Below are 17,042 nucleotides of genomic sequence, written 5' to 3' on the forward strand. Positions count from 1 at the left end.
TCTAGTTCAACTGATTTTGGTGATTTTGGTGCAAGCTATGTGGATACTGGAATGTATCTAGTGACTGCAAGCTATGTGGATACTGGAATGTACTGGAATACTCTGCTGCTGCTCACTCTCAGAATATTGGGTTCAGAATGCCATGGCCCAGGGAGTCACCAGCTGAATGCACCCAATATGTACTGGGTTGTATACCTATACAAATCTGTACTGCGTTGTCATAGCAAGGACAAAAGTAAACTCATCAGAATATAACAGGGAGGGAATCCAAGCCAGATGAATGACACTTCTCTCAGTTTAAAAGTAGAGCTGTTGATTTTACATTTCCAGGATAAAGGTACAGCTGCATACGAAGCTTATCCTTATTGGCTGATAAAGGTATTAGCTTTCACCTTAACCGTATCTTTAATTCCAAGAAATTTAGATGTGAAACATCATCTCTGACATTATGCTCTGAAAGCCCTCTAAAGCTGTTTTGGTCCAGTGAGACATTCTTGATATATGAAGGTATGAACACCTGTTGTCTTGTCATAATCAGGTTTAGACAGAGCAGATTGCTTCTGTGAAAGTGAGGTTTCCAGTGAGACACAGCATTTCTGTCTGGCCTAACATTAAAGTCACTTTTTTCAACCTACTGTAAGGTGGAAAGTTACAGAAGTTGACTGAACACCTAGCTGGCTTCATAGCCACCACATCTGACTAATTGTTACAGGAGCACTCTGTGTGGGAATTCCAGTCTGGGAGATTCCCTGCAGGCAGCCCCTGCAGTGCACAGGACTGTTCATAGGTACTATCTCCATGCCTCAATGCATTGAGTACTAATTCTGGGAGGACCAGGGGACTGCTGTATATGAGGATCTGGCAGAACAGCAGGTCAAGGAGACTGTCCCAGCCCAAGACCCCAGGGACTCTTGTCATCCAGACAGCAAACGGGTTTATTCAGGAGGTTCTCCATGTGAGTCTTACTGTATTCAAAACATCCCAGTAAATCAGGGTTTTTAATAAACAGTCTGTGTCTGTACAACACTTAGAGAAAATTTATGTCATGATATGAAGTTACACTACGATTTGAGGGCTTTCTCTCAGACCTTTTCAGTTTCATTTATGCACCACTGCAGATTTGATCCTCCACAAGGCTCCTCTTGAAAACAAAGAACGTAACAGAAGGCATTTCTGTAAAATGCACATTACTGATTAAAGATGGCATACTATTATGCATCAGTGAGAGAACGCTCATGAGTGAGTCTTGTTAATCGGATGCTCAGTGCATCCCACTGAACATTCCATATGCATCCCATGTATTGCTGGTACAGGATAACAAGATTTAATGTTATATACGTCATCATAACTAGTTCAGCAATAAGCTTTCTGTTAAACAACCAACATACAGTCTAACACATATATTTAAAACTTTTTTCTGTACATTATTCTTGAATAACTGAAAGTCTTAGTAAGGATCTCCAAACTCCCATAAAGGGTGGCCAAAGTCTACTAGTAAGGAATATAGTTGTTTTGTTTGCATCCAGGTGTTAACGCTGATTTCCTAAGAGTCTGTGCCTGTGAGTGGCATTCAGCACTGGTATTTGTCTGCATGTAGTTCATGTCTTCTTAAATTTTGAGTTAGGTGAGGTTCACGACTTGGCCAAACTACAGAATTCTGCACTCAAAAGTGATTAGTAGCAGTAATTAACAGATGTTACTGCCAACAAGTAATCTGTTCAGTGTCATGTCACCAGTTGGTATGGTGTAATAAAGAAAAGATGCTCAGGACCACACCGCTGACTTCCATGGAACCACAGAATCACACAGAAGGGCTAATGCTGGAAGGGCCCTTTGGAGGCCGTTTGGCCCAGCCCCATGCTCCAGCAGGGCCACCCAGAGCAGGCTGCCCAGGACCACGTTCTGGTGGCTTCTGAAGATCTCTAAGGAGGAGACTCCACAACCAATCTGGGCTGCCTGTGCCAGTGCTCCCTCACCCACACAGCACAGAGGGGTTCCTGATGTTCAGAGGGAACCTCCTGTCTGCCAGTTTGTGCCCACTACCTCTTGTCCTGGCACTGGCACCCCTGACAAGAGCCTCGCTCCATCCTCTTCGTAGCCTCATTTCAGGTATTTGTACACACTAATGAGCTCACACCCTGAGCCTCCTCTTCTCTCAGCTTCTCCTCACAGGAGAGGTGCTCCAGTCCCTTCATCATCTTCATGGCCCTTTGTTGTATTGTCTCCAGTATGTCCATGTCTCTCTTGTACTGGGGATCCCAGAACTGGCCATAATACTTCATGCAAATTCTGGATCTTTTGTGGACAAGGTCTAGGACCATGGGGGAGTTCCTGGGAACTCACTGGGAAATTTGAGGGTGCCTGCTGCCATCAGGTATGGGCAAGGAAAAAGAAGCCACAAGGCTGTGAGCCTGAGGAAGCTCCAGCAGCTTCTGATGAACTTGGCCAGCCGCCCTTGACCCCGGTGCCTGGAGCTTTGGCTGCATCTGCCCCCAACTGGGGAGGGTCAACCTCCCTTTCAGCTGGCTTGAGGGAGATGTAAGAGTGCCTCACTCAGAGGGCAGCAAGAGAGCTTAGGGAACTCCTCTTTCTGGATAAAAACAACTCTTAACTATTTAACTACTTTGGAAAGAGAAAATGAATGATGTATCAGTGTATTTTCCTGTGATTTTTGTTGGCAGATGGAGCCTTTTTGCCTGGTGTCTTTAATCCCATTTTCTGGAAGAGGATGGTGGAAGGTGCTTCAGTGAAGGCTCTTAGGTAGGGTTAAAGCAGGCAGAAAAAGCAGATTCATAGAGAGGAAGTGACAAATGATTCCAGAATATCTTTACAGGCGTGTAAATATCTTGCTGACCATGCTTGGCCCAGGGTTTAAAAGCAACTCGGCTGGTACTGTACTAACTGGTATAAAATATGTAGTGTTTACTCATCAAGTCTGTTTGACACCATCCAAGTTTTCTAGCTGCAGGCAATGAGTATTTTCACCACAAATTCTGCTGCTTCTGTAGCACTCATGAGTATCAGGTGAAGCTCATGGCCTCGTTTGTCATATTAGCAATGACAGTTACAGATAATTATTCTGAAACATTTTGTCCACAATAATCAGCTGCTGTCTACTGCAACAACACTTTACTAGGCCCAGCTATAGGAAGGCACCTATGAAATACACCATCTCTTAAGTCTCCTACCCCCTATTCTCACATTATGCATTTCAAAATAACCAGTTTTATCCGTACTGATATTAATGTATTTATCTACATCCTAAACTGTCTGAAGAATAATTGCCCCAATTGCCTTCCAGTCATACTGGAAGGGCTGTTGGGGCTCTCTTTAATGATGCTTTCAAAAAATGGTGCTATCCATATTTCTGCATGTAATTACATATTCTGATTTTTTGTTTATCCTTAGAGTGCCAATGAATAGTTTTTTTTGTCTGTTTTCAGTTTTGAAGATCTTGACTATAGCACATTAATGTACATTTCTAAAACAACTTACACACCGTATTTAAAATGTGCTTTGAAAGTTGTTGATACTACACCTCTCCAGAAAAAAAATATCAGTAATATGCATACTAACTCCTGTGCTGTCTGTGAGGATGCAGTAAAACCTTTTGTGTATACACGTATCATAGTATTAAACCAAGTGAATCTTCTGACTGCCAAAGTCCAAGCATAAAAGATTCCAGTAAGATAATTTTGCTGGCAAAAAAAGGTGGGTAAACTCTAGCTGGTTCCTTTCAGGATGCAGCCTAATGGGCATTTTTTAATGCAAGTTTTAAACCTAATGAACACAGCTGCCTAAAAATCATGCAGTAGAAGACTATTTTGTTGAAAAATGGCAATAGTTAATGAACCTTAAATGTTATGAGTCCATAATTTTAGATTCAGTAATAAATGTTGTATTATCACTGAAGACGAAGTAGAACTCCAGAATATTTTGCTCTTGAGCAGAAACAAATGAGCTGATATGCTGTGATAGGTCAAAGACCTGTGCACCTTCCATCCGACAGGAGTCAAAAGGAGATGCCTTGGATAATAGAACAATCCTTCCCTATGCAAACTCTTCAGCTTCTGTCAGTCAGCAATTTGGGGACTTCCTGAAGTGCTTCCCTTTCTCTTTGACAACAATTGACATACATCCTCAATACATCTGCATAATACCACCTGCCCTTTGCAACATCATTTGCAGGGAGTTTCAAAATTTTAGAGTATTTCCTATGTCTAACTTTAAAACTGTTATTTGAAGATTTAACCTGGTGTCCTGAAGTTCCTGCGCTGTCAGAAACACAGAGTGGTAACTATTGTTATCCTCACCATGCATAATTTACAAATACTCTTATCTAATGTCCTTTTAGTAATTTCTTTTCCAGGCTGAGATGTTCTAATATATTTGCTCTTTCTTTCTACAAAGATCTTACAGCACTTCTCTGATCATGTGTCACCACTTCTGCAGCATTTCCAGATGTCTGAGATGGGGTCATCACATAGAGAAGATGTGGTTGAGATGTGGAAGCACAGTGGATAAAAGCAGTGATATAAGGAAGCTTCCTATTTCATCCCTGACAACTCCTTTTTCTGTTGCTGAGAGTTGAGGTTAAGTTCAGAGAAAACCATCCACAATGACGAAGACCTTGGTCCTAGTCAGTTATCATGCATATAACTAATGTAGTATTTCCCACCACTAATTTCTAAATTAATTTAATCTGCTGTTTTTTCACCAGGTGACTTACTCTTGTGATATCTATGCATAACCCTATGTTATCTGTTTTGGTTCGGAGGATCCTGAACAAGTCCAGTAACATTAACCACCTTTTGTAACCACAGTGTTCATCCTCTCTTCAAAAAGTTGTATGAACATGCTGAACAATACGATCCATGAGATATCCTGATGATAACCTCACTCCACTGTGGAACCTGAAAGTGTTTTTATCTTTTAACCTTTTCCTCCACATTACTGGTTTGTGACAAATTTGGGGATGAAAAACTGTTTTGGACAAATTGAATACATACTTGTTTTCTATTAATAATCCCGTAATTTTGGTCAGCTCTATAATAATGCTTTGTGGGCTGCTTAAAATTGTTATAGAAACAGTGTTTTGCTTATAAAATCAAGTGATTTCTTTCTGCAATAATATGTTTTGAATGCACATATGTTTGAAAGTTTTGAATGTGTTTTTTAAGGGGGAAAAACAAGGGGGCAGGAAATAGACAAATAGGGGAAATGCTGTTGGGATAAGAAAGACAAGAGGCAACTCTCCATTGCTAAGTATCTCCTCACAAAGCAGTACTTGAAATCAGAAAGGTACATTCCATGTGGATAAAGCCATCCCTGCTGACTTGTACATAGACACTTAAGCTCTAAGTTGCTTGCCTTACAGATACTGTTTTTGTGAACTTTCTTAACTGTGCCGATATTCTGCTGTTGAACAGACTGTTGTTTCTATTTGTTTCTCCAGATTTGCATCATTTCTCTATCCTCTTGTTTGTTTTTAGGTGGCATCTGTTATGTCATTATATCAATGAATTCAGAGCTCCTAAAAGCAGTAAAACAGTTGTACTAGATTTTATTGAAGTGGTGGAGCTGCATGCTTCTGGTGGAATGCAATATCTGGTTTAAGGTAAAATCATGTGATACTGTGGTCTGACTTTAATGGGTTTTGTTAAGGAAAAGACCCTTCAGACGTCAAACGTGTTGAAGACCAGTAGTATACTGTGCTATGCTGTTCAAAACCAATGCACCAAGAAAATAACAGACTCACTTTTGTCATGCAAAAGGTCATGCATCAGAACTAGAACAGATTTAATGGAGACTGTCCCGGCACTCATGCACAGCACTAAGCTGTTTAATGTTCAGTAGTGTTTTCTGTTAAGTCTTATATCCTGGAGAACCCCAAAAAACATAGCCCATACTTCATTTTAAAATTATTTTTATTTAAAAAGGACACCTTGAACATCTGTCCATTGATGCAGAAGAACTAATGATGTCACCATGCCAAGGAAAAAGCAATACTCCCTTAGCAGTTTGCAGCCGCACAGTTCTGTGGTGATGTCTCTTAGCTTTTCTTGCATGCATTAATAACATTTATTAAATAGCATTAGGTAAGCACAGTCAGTGAGTTTTGTAAAGGTCATTCAGAAGTGAAGTGGATAATTCAAAAAGACATTGTCTTTTCTCCAACAGATGAGTCTTGTCTATAGTACAGTTAACAAAACATTGTCACATATCTAATTTTGAAATGATATGAGTAGTTTTGTACTCTAGGCATATAATTTTAACCTTAAACATCAAATAATTTATCTGCTTCCATTATTTTTATGTAAAAGGTCTTATGCATAACTTCGTTCTATGTGAGTAGAATCACTTTTTATGTAAATTCTTGCATTTAGATACGCAATGCTTGTAAGTGGGGATCTGAGTACCTTGCCTAAACATTAAGAAACAACAAACTTCTCATAATACTTCTCATTAGGTCGTGTAAATAAGTTCTGCAAAATATCATCTGGTAATGTGTGTTCTTCTCAGCGCAAGATTTTGTACAAGACTGGGTCTTGTCTCCTTTTTACTTGCTACCCTGAGACAGAAACTTATTGTCTAGCTTTGCACGTACCATAGCGACCAGGTGATTTAGCTGACTGCTCTTTTAAGCTCTTCCCTGCACCTCTTTATGACTATTAAGGACATTTCACAGATAACTTTCTCTCAAGGCTTGCTCATTGTGTTGTAAGGCTTTTTGTGTTCCGTAAAATATGTTTTTGGTTTTGGTTTTGTTTTCCCCTGGATTCTTTTTATGCTCACAGGAAAGGCACAGATGCACATCCATCTGCCTAACAACAGCCATCCAGCAAAAAGCTATGCTTATATTTTTGCTGCTTTGGTGGTTGTTGTTGTTGTTTTTTGTTTGGTTGGTTGGTTTGGTTTGGTTTTCTTTTGTTTTGTTTCTTTTTTTTTTTTTCTTTTTTTTTTTTTTCTGTTATTTGCACTGCTCTTGACCTTTCTTCCAGCTGAAGATACCAGTATCTTCATTCTGATAAGGGCTGTACAGAGCCTTCTACTGGAAAGTCTTTCTTGCATCCTAAAACTCTCAATTGCAACTTTTGTGTCAGGAACACCTCCAAATGTTATAAATATTCAATGGCTTTGACAGTCAGGTCACTTCTACTTGAAATGTGCACGTGGCATCCTTGTATCAAGCATCGTTGCCTGAAAGTTTGTCTGTGAAACTTTAATGTCAGTGGATGAAAACAAAGAAATCTGTTTGGTTTAATTATCTGTGCAATATAACACCATTGAGGGAAATATTCTCTGGCTCCTAAACTTCCTTATCTTTGTTATGTTTTAAAGCAGAAAGGCTGAGTTTCTTTCATAAATTGCCTGAAGCTTGTTATCATGGGAAGCCTGTCACCCATGATTAAAAAGCGATGCAAATTTGCTTCAAGAATAATTACTTCGAAAATGCATTGATGTAACAAAGCTGCATTATACCTCACGTTTCTCAAATTGACTGTAGGCACAGGATCTACTTCCAGATGTTTGACTGTTTCCATGTCTTCTGCTTCTGTATTATGTATACCAGCTTTTATTATTATTTTTAATAGGCCAGTAAACAGAACCATGCCCGTTGTAAGGAGTAAATTTTTGCTGGCAGCACTTACATGTATGGTGTGTATTTTTGGAATATTACGATGATCTGATTTTTTTTTTAGATTCTAAAGTACCTATTTTTCATAAGTGCAGACATTCTAATAAAATAAAATGCAATACTGCTAACAGTTCTGTTTTGAAATAAGCTTTTCAAGGAACTATTGCAATGGGAGAATATAACGGTAAAATGTAATCTTTCTGAAGTACTGTTATCAGTATTAAATAATTGCAATAAGCTATTCTGAAATTGGCAAATGTACAAGTGACTTAAGTCAGTGCCCATTTCTTTTCATTAGTAGGACACACGACTTATGGACTTGTGATTTCACAGTGAGAAGAAATGACCAGACTGTTAAAATGCTTCTGAGTATTCTAAATCATTTCCACAGTAATGCACTGAGTCCCAGCCAACACAAAGTGTTCAACCTTTGAGCACAAATTTGATGAAGATTCAAAAATCCTCTGATGAGGGTTCAGAGGAACGAGCTATTCACCAACCTTGTAAGCATTTGTCAGTCTCCATCCCAAATATGTCAGTGCCTGCTTTATCACGTGTAAGGAAACAGGAAAAGTGGACGTCAGAGAAAGTGGCACATAAAGAAAGAAAGAAGGCAGGTGGCTTATACTTTTGTGGGTTTTCCAGATTGGGATAGATGATCGTTTTCATTAAAAGCTAGGCTATTATTTAATTTGAATCTGAATTGTCTTTAGAGCTCCCCTAATCCTGCAGACCCTTTCAAAATGCATACCTTTTAAAGAACCGAGAAAAGCCAATATTGCGTGTAGTTCCTCTAAAAATGTCCTCCGCTAATTCAGATGTCGGACTTTGCAGTCCTGGGGTTGATCTCTGTTTTGCTCTAATGGGCTGGTGTCCGAGTGACCCTCCAGGAATGCTGAGAAGATAAACACAGAGATTTTGCAGTAGCTGTATAAGAAGAGAGTTAGAAAAGGGCGGTAGACAGTGAGACATATGTCTAGTAAGTACTTACCTGAACAGCTTTAGGGAGTTTATATGAGATCAGACGCTGCTCATCTTAACCACCTGTTAAATCCTTCGTGCAGTTGTTGATATCCAGGAGACCAAACTGGTATCTGTTTTAAATATTTATTTGCATCAGATACCAGGCCAAGGAACAAACAATATCCAAAGTTTACATCCATCCTGATCCCAGTTTGGATTGGCAACTTGACTGTTTTTAAGAGCAAAATCTTTGAGCCCCTGGAATGCACTCCCGGAAGAAAACCTCGCACCAGAGACATTAAAAATGGAACTTGAGAAAGGGCTTGGCAAAAACTGAAGAGAACAACAATCCTACCTTGACTGTGCAGTGCACAAATAATGATTCCACTGGTTTATTTCACAGCTTGATGATCGTGGTCCTTATGCCCCTGCTGCTGTATTTTGTGTCTTTCCTTTCCTTTCCTTTCCTTTCCTTTCCTTTCCTTTCCTTTCCTTTCCTTTCCTTTCCTTTCCTTTCCTTCCCTTCCCTTCCCTTCCCTTCCCTTCCCTTCCCTTCCCTTCCCTTCCCTTCCCTCCCCTCCCCTCCCCTCCCCTCCCCTCCCCTCCCCTCCCCTCCCCTCCCCCTTCCCCTCCCCCTCCCCCTCCCCTCCCCCTCCCCCTCCCCTCCCCTTCCCCCTCCCCCTCCCCCTCCCCTCCCCCTCCCCCTCCCCTCCCCTCCCCTCCCCGCCCCGCCTCGCCTTGCCTCGCCTCGCCTCTCCGCCCCTCTCCGCCCCGCCCCTCCCCTCCCCACCCCTCCCCTCCCCTCCCTTCCCCTCCCCTCCCCCTTTTTTTTTTTTTGGTTGTGCTGCTCAGAGCAGGGAGGATGCATGTGGTACTTAACGGCAGGTATAATGTTCTGATCCTTACGGACTCAGATGTCATTTTGACATTTTCCTGACTCACTTGTTGCCTTTGTGTCTGCTGCCTTCACAAACCCAAAGGGAAAGGCCTACTTCTTTAATGTAAAGGGAATTTCAGGTATATAATTAGCAGGTGCTATGTTGGCCTGGTAACCACCGAAGTACTAAATTAAGAATCACCAGAAAATTGAATTACTCAGATGTATAATGGTTACAAGGATCACTTTTCTCACCTGTCAGTTGCAATCTGTTCCACTGGCAAAAACAAAGTTTGCTGGCAGAAGAATGCAACCCTTGCTGTTATCTCCTGTTAAATGCCATTGCAAGAATTTATTGAGAAGGGCATCAAGAATAAGAGCCTGCCCCTTGTTGGTTTTTCATGTCTCCCCAGCATACATATTCAAGACCAAAATGTATTAATTCCAGTTCTCAAGAACACATTTATGCTTTGCTATTTTAGCTACCTTTTAACATCTACATGCTTTGGTTACTTGCTACATAACAATTTTGGCAATAGGAACGGGGTAGGGCTCAGCATGCCAAGACTATTTACATCAACTCTGCCGTATTTACTTAAAAGTTCTGCATCAATGCCAGCACTAGGATTATCAATTTTTTATGCAGCAAAGACCATATGTGAAAAAGGTGACATCCCCACCTGGGTTTCTTGGTGCTGTGTGAAGAAAGTAAATGCTGCAGGCAAAGTATGTAGCTGGCACTTTGGGCTTGGTACACATGTGCTATGCTCTTTCTCTACATGGTAGTTTGTTCCATTTTTTCAATCATTTTATTGCATCGTATCAGTGCTCAGGAAAACAGAGCATTCAAAAAGTCAAACATTCAGTGTTGGGCTGTTCGCTAATGTGCAGCAGGTAATGAAGGCAAGCCAAACAGCAGGTATTTGCAATGCAAGAAGGCTTGACAAGTCTGCTGCATTACTCGTGTTGGTGACAAAGGGCTCTTCTCTTTGCTCTTTCAAAGGCTCACTTTGTTTCAGCTGTCTTATTTTAGGGGTTTAACGACTGTAGTGATCCATGCTTTCTTCCTTCAGGAGGGAAAAAGAAGTTCAGATTAAAATAAACTCAGATAAAATTAAACCAAAATTAAACAGACATGGATAAGTTGTTCACAATTAATTTAATGTGCTTGCATTATCAAAACTTGCAAGGGGAACAAAAACCCTGCAATTTTAGTGGTATTTTGTATGGTAAGTAACATCTAGATGAGCACCCCCGCAGCACCCAATAACCTTTTGACAAAGGACAGCAAAAGTTGTGAGACACTGGAAGATTTCTGTTGCACTTCCAAGTGCCCACCTTCAAACTTGGCAGTCTGCACTAGTTACCTTGCCATCAAAGTGGGTTTTTTTCTTCGCTCCCAGAGGTCTCACAGCATTGAAGTGTGCTTCAGAGCTTGTGCAAATTGCATGCAGTTTGTGAAAGAGAAAATGCTGTTGTTTGTAGCTGCTCGGAGACCAACCAGGGCAGGATGTTCCTTTTAAGTAACTGTTTTACATAGGCAGTGAAGGTTTTTTCCATAAGGCTGCTGTGCTTGGCAGCAGTTACCTTTAGGGCTGAAAGAAAAGCACGTGATCTGCAAAACACAAATCCCTTGTTTGTAACTGGAGGTAGATAAACTTTTTCTCTGTAATTCAAGAGGCATTTGTTATATTAAGCTACAGAAATGAGGAAGAAAAGGTTCCCTTACTGCGATGAGAGGAAAATTTCTCATGGCTCAAAGGTTCTGTTGTGACTGGATGTGGACCCCAGCCTTGCTGAAGAGATTCGGTCAAAGTCCCTGCATCTCAGAAAGGTGGGATCTGCTCCACATTTGTTTAGGGCTCTGGAGGAAGTCATTCTCTCCCAAGGTCCCTCCTAGCCTCAATTTGTCCAAGGTGGAAAGATTACCTGCATGCTATGAATGGGCTTAGAAACTTACTCTTTCAGTAATCAATTTTGTCTTTATCAGGAGGTTGTACAGGGTAAGCATAAAGGTGGAGTTTCTGTTACAAATCTATTATATACACACCTTTATTTAAACTTATTATCTCTCGAAGTTAGGAAATATATTCTACTCAAGGCCAACAGAAAAAAAGCAGCAGTTTGAGAAATATAATAAATGGAAACATTACAGTGGTTAAAATGACTTCTTTATAAATTACTATTTCTTACAGGAAGATTCATATTTAGGTGTGATCTGCTATGAAATATAGGAGTTCACTTACTAAAAACTTTACTATTGGTATTGTGACTTGTATATACAGACATGAAATATGATATTTAATGTAGGTGGATCTTTATTTTTTGGTTTACTGAAGCTTTCTTTAACTTGGCCTCTGAAGGAAAAAAGTATTTTAATTAGATCAAAGCTGTAGAAAACATCTCTAAAAATGAAGGGTAAATCCTCTATGTAGTAAAGGATGATTTTTAAAGGTACAATATGCACATCTTAAAAAAACATAGGGATAGCTGAGCAACTAGCTGAACTCTTCTACTTTTCCTACTGGGGAAAATACTTTGGACCATCTTCCCATATTCCTTGTGGATATGCTGTTAACTTTTTCTTAGTGAAGGAAGTAGAAAATCACCTTTCCTCTTCCCCTGTCTCCTATGCTATTTTTTAAAATTATTATTATTATTCTTTCGTACCACAATTTTAGTTTTACTGTTACAAAAAGCAGCAGAAAGCAACCACCACTCACTCATAATCTACCATTATGTTCACCCTTATCTATACTCAATAGCTTAATGCAGACAGCTTTAAACCGGAACAATTTTTTTCCTTGGCACTTTTTCTGATGCACTCTGCAGTATTTCTGCCATTACAATTTTTTCAACTTTAGCTCATTTCACATCTGGATCTTCAAGATTTTCCTGTAAACATCTTCATTTTTCTGTAAATATTTCCATTTTTGTATGCACCATATTTCAAAGAACTGCCCCCTCTGCCTACTGCTTTCCACGTTTCATTTTGCAGAGCTGCTCCTAGACCATAGAGTGAGCCTGGTGTGGTAATTTTGTACTTTTGTACGGTATGTATGGCTATGGCGTGTCTTCGTTCACATCAGTGTGAAGGGAACCACCAGCACTGATGAAGATCTTTAGGCACAAAGAGAACACTCCTGTTTCACCACTGCTACTTATTGTCCCATTTTTTAGGAAATCTGCTTTGTCATTGAGGCATTTATTTTGAGCCCAGATCTATTCTACTTTTTTTCTGAGCTAAAGAAAAGCATCCTCATAAATTCAAATGGCTGTCAGTTGTACAATGCCACCTACAAAAGCTAAGAGGCTTGAATCTCAACTCATCTAGTATCCGTAACATTCAGTTTAAGAAAAAAGGTGAAGAAAAACTCTGGTTATTGAAGACCTTGTCTTACTCTAAACTTTACCTCAAACCAGTCCTTGTAGTTCTATTGGAACTCATCTCACAACCAGAAACTTGCAGGTAGTGCTGTTGCCTCTTCCTGTTGCCTGTTGCTGCCTTCTCTTCGCAAACCACATCCTGTGATTGATTTCATTGAAATTGATAAATTCCTTCTTGCACATGACAAACAATTTACTGGGGCAATAACAACCAACATTCAATCATTATCCAATCCATCATTTGGATTTGATGATGGCTTTCCAAATATTGTACACTTCTTTTCCCAGGTTATGGGTTACATTAAGGTGAGAGTTTCTGTTGTTTTTCAAGAAAGGCTACTGCTTCATTCCAGTGTAAGCCAAACTTGCAGAACATCTGTGGGATAGCAAATTGCTAGCCAGTGTGTTGAAATACGGCACAGAAATAACTACTGTGAATTGAAGTTATGTTGGAGTAGATAAAGTAATATAAATAGGCATTAGATTTTATACTTTGTGCTGCCCTGTATATTAGTGCAAACAAACAATCAAAAAAATTGCCTTGTGTGATAAGAAAGTGAGATAAATGGTGACACAAGTAGGACTAATAAAGCTGTAAACAATATAATCTAATAATATTGTGCTCATTATACCCTTAATACTTAGAGTTGTAATCAACTTTTTTTACTTTTTTTTTTTTAACTTGCCAAATACCCATTGAGGAAAGGCAAGTCTCTTGTTCTGTCTACACTTGTGTGTACACAGGGTAAAATACCTTCCATTTCAGTACTTTTCTCATCTTGATGTTTTCTCTGTCATCTTTTACAGCCTGACATATTGCTAGCAGTATTTTCGGCATTCTTAGAAAAGTCCTCCAAAGCATTCCTGCCCTTAGTACCTCATGTTTTCTTGAAGTGAATGTGTGGAACGCTGTTCTAGCTCTGTTTGAGCAATTTCCACCTGCCCACCTGGAGATGTTCATAATGCAACTTATTACTACATATAAACATTATCCTTATTTCATGTTAAGAACAATTTGCACATGACCTCTATAGTTACCCACTGAAAAGCTTTGGTTGCCTAAGATGCATAGTGTCACTCTTCCTGGATTACTAAAGCATTTCAGTAAGACAATAGCATATACTTGCTCATACAGAGGCTTTACCATATCTGCTAAAATAATGATAACAAGCACCGAAACATGCTTACGAGACCTCAGAAAATTGGTCAGCAGCAGTTCTTCTCCCAAGGTGTAACAGTCCTGTTCTGGGAACCTCTGTGCAGAATTCAGCCTCATCAGAACTCAGAAAGTAGTGCTGGCAAGCATGGTCATAGGTGCTGCAGTCCAAATTTGCAAAGAATTTTAAAATACTTAATCTAAACCCTTACTATCATTACTTTCTTTACCCTTACTTTCTTTAGTTATTCTAGGGAAACTACAGGAAATTTGTCTATAATAATCTTTTTGTCTGAGCCAAAGCAGCTTTCTTTTTTCTTTTTCTTTTTTTTTTTTTTTCATTTCTTGGGAAAGGAAAAGCTTAATTTAATCATTTTGGGGGCTGTTTCCAGTCTCTCTGATCAAGAGTTAATTTATTGTCATTTTTTTGAACCACAAGCTATTTTTCAGTCTGTTCAAAATAAAATGAACAGTCCTGTTCAAAATAAAATGGAAAAATATGCCTCTGTGTCATCTGCCATACCAAAATTCTTTTACCACCTGAGCAAATAATTCATCTTTGTGAATAAAAATGGCTGAAGAGTCCTTGGCTTTCAGGCACGTTCAGCACAGAATGTGGCCATATATCCCCTTTCTATTCCTTTTTCAAAATGCAATTGAATTTGGAATATCTCAAACAGCTGAATCTGCTTCCCTCTCAGATATTTGGGCTTTTGTTTTGCAACAATGAACATGGTGGCAAAGAACTGCTCAGATTGTAGATTTCCCCACAAGACATGTTCCAAGGTGGCTATTTGCTTTCTTCTTAGTCCTTTGGTTCTGGAGTAGGATGTGATGCCGGGCAGCAGATAAGGCTGCTGAACTCAAGTACACTCTTTCACATAGAAAATATGTTTGTGCCAGTTTGTTAAAGAAAGTTTCTGTTCACCGTATAAAGTTTGGAAATCTTTGCAGAACTGGTCAACAACCAGCTTATTTCATCATCTGGTCACGTGGTTCAAATGCATTTTCATCGGGGTTGCTCATCGCCTGGTTTTGACTTATGTTTGAATGCAATTTAGCATAGGTTCCTTTAAAGAGCAGGCCACAAGTGTGTTTCAAGAGGTGATAACAGCTGTCTGTTGTCTCTCCATCAAAGACACAGGGAAAAATCTGATTGCAGAATCAAGAAGAGGTTTAAAAGTATACAAAACACCTCAAAACCTCCCTCCAAACTGAAGAATGAAGTAAGATTGCAGAAGCCTATTGAGTGACTTTCTTAAACAAGGAAAAGACAATTTTTAGTGTTTGAATCAGTGTTTGATAGGGATAATGGCAACAAATATCCCAACTAAAGTGGAGGGTTTTTTTTGAGATTTTCCTGTGTATTTGGAGGATTTCCTGCTCTGTTGAGAATCCTTTGAAAAGAAAGAGAAGAGCACATTGTGGTGGCCCTTAAAAATACAAAGAGGATGCAACTCAAATCCTTTGAGTGGAGCGTAAAGAACAAGGCCAAAGCATCATCCTCAGTGACAACAAATCATCTCTGTATCGGGCTGTTTATGTTTGTGCATAAACTGAATGCCTTAAATAAACGAAATGTACCCAGAAAATCTAATTTTGTTTCTTTGCTGTTTAACTAAAATGGAATAATTTCTTAATGCTATCCATTGTACCAGAAAGCTATTACATTAGAAATAGTAAGAGAATTTTACAGCGAAGTCCATTTTGTTGTTGTTTCCAGTAATACATGCTGCTTTCACTGTTTGCTTCTATGCTGCAGTTTGATCCAGAAAACATTTTACAGCCCCATGTTATAAATGAATGAAAAAATTGTTTATAGCACATAGCTTTGAATTAACTCCCCAGGTGCCAAAGTACTAAGAGAACACAGCACTGATATTTCCTTGGTTTTGAATTGTCAATGCTTACTTCATGTATAAATTTCTTATAATACAAATGGCTTTTATTTTGCTTTGTTTTAACATGCTTTTCTGAGGGTTTTAAAACGTCCACAATTAAACCCACCAAGGTATCTTGTGAAGCCACTGGCACCTTTTTGGGTTGTCTCCATTTGGGATCCACGTGACAGATTATGTAGTCTTAATTTCGGTATTAAAAACCCACTCTCTTTCTGGTATCTGTCAGTTTCATGGGTCTTCTCAAAATGGAAAACAAAGTTGTGTGACGTTTAGGGTATTCTAACCTAGTACAAAGCCAGCTCAGGGCAAGGACAGCAGCAACTTCCTTATGCACAACCAGTTTGTACTTCGAAAAAATGTCATCTACTTTGATCTCTAAGAAATCTTCAGCTATAACAGTACTTTATTGGGAATATTGTAATGGCAGTATGTCATTAGCGATGCTATCCAGATGTAAAGCCCAGCTTACTTAGGAAAAAAGAGGTATGAAGTTCATTTTCTGTCATTTCTCTGATCCTGAATTTTGTTGGCATGTTCCATGCAGATGCTGGGGAGGAGGTTGTTTTTATTTCTGGGAACTTGCATTCAGTGGAAAGTGGTCTTAAACCTTGAAAGAAAGAATATATGATATAGCAAGCAACCCCTCCGTCAAGTGTAAGAATAGAGAAACTTCCCATTTGTAGTAAACCAATCTCCTTTAAAAAGCAGCTGGAAGGGTAATAAAGAAAAAATGAGTTGCAATCGCACCACTTGGTATCCATTTTCACTGTAATGAAGCTTGATATTTTTTTCTGAACTGCAGTAGAGTAAAACTATAATTAATGTTCAACCAGCGAATGAATTCAGTTCTACTTGTAATTACAGCACCTTAGTAATGAAGAAGGATATTGCACATGAATGATTTTCGATTTTAACTGGATTTTTCTATTGGATTCACTCCTTATCAAAAAATGTCGGGGAAAACTCCATGTGGCTGCCTCTGGCATCGCGTGCACTTGAGGGCCAGGTTCATACTGAGCTCCAACACTGCTTCAGTGTGTGACTTGGAAGAGTTATTTGGTCTCTGTCATTCAACTTCCTGTAAAATGAAATGAACAAACTGTGTGCTGGAGAGTCAGG

General features: G+C 39.4%; 1 long non-coding RNA gene across 1 annotated transcript; it reads right to left on the bottom strand.

Annotated features, from left to right (window-relative positions):
• Window positions 1-6,920: 6,920 nt before the first annotated feature.
• On the bottom strand, window positions 6,921-9,173 carry LOC310892859. The gene is made up of 2 exons (XR_014578525.1): window positions 8,631-9,173; window positions 6,921-8,534 (listed from the first exon to the last, which is right to left on the bottom strand). It is a non-coding gene; the product is annotated as an uncharacterized lncRNA (long non-coding RNA).
• Window positions 9,174-17,042: the final 7,869 nt, after the last annotated feature.

The sequence above is a fragment of the Anser anser genome (genome assembly GCF_964211835.1).
Source record: "Anser anser genome assembly, chromosome: 1".
Lineage (NCBI taxonomy): Eukaryota > Metazoa > Chordata > Aves > Anseriformes > Anatidae > Anser > Anser anser.